The following is an 812-nucleotide window of genomic DNA, read 5'->3' as shown; positions in this document are numbered from 1 at the left end:
CTTCTCCAGTAAAGTTTGGTTCATGCTGTTGGGTTCCCTTCGGGTTCCTAGCATGCGATCTCATCGATCTAGGGTTTGGTTTCTAGGTTTCATGCAGCGGAAGGAAAGATCTAAATCTAGCCAAACGTCACACAAAACCAATTGTGCAATAACCCGAACAATCGTGTATATCGTCGTGGGATTCGAATACTTACTGTTGAAATAGGAAAATGAATATGTGATTGAAGGAAATATTGATTTTAAGATATGATTAAAAATAATAATGGACATAATATTATATCAAATATTGTGTATCGATCTTATTTATTTCTATTTCCTTTTTATTTCGTCTTATAGTTTTCCTATAAATATTTGAATCATTTTTATTGTAATTCAACAAGAAGAAGAAGAGATGTAGCAATAAAGTAATTCCGTTTATTTTCGTTTGTCTTATTTTATTTCCGCATTTTATTTTTCTACACTTACCTCGTTCTTTCAAGATCTGGAAGTATCAATCGATCCAGGGCCTGTTTTAATCACCAAGAGTTGAAAGCACAACTCCTCTACACGTATCCACACCGGCGGGATGAATTCCAACGCTTTGGAACGTATCTGCTAGGATTTGTGAAGAGAAAAACCGATGTCCTTGACTTGGAATCGATATTCCAATCTCTATAACTCAAAATCAAGCTTCTCTAAGCTCTCTTCTGAATCTGGGACGTATGAGGTTCTTCTTTTTAGGGTTTGTGGCGGCTCTCTATTAATTAGGATTGCCCAAAACCCTTAAAACGCGAAAACCGAAAACTGCCCGTAAGTCGGACCGTCCGTTCCAG

Source organism: Tarenaya hassleriana, unplaced genomic scaffold, assembly GCF_000463585.1.
Source record: "Tarenaya hassleriana unplaced genomic scaffold, ASM46358v1 Cleome14, whole genome shotgun sequence".
Taxonomy (NCBI): Eukaryota; Viridiplantae; Streptophyta; class Magnoliopsida; order Brassicales; family Cleomaceae; genus Tarenaya; species Tarenaya hassleriana.
The sequence above is the reverse complement of the archived record's forward strand: the minus strand, read 5'-3'. Positions refer to the sequence as shown.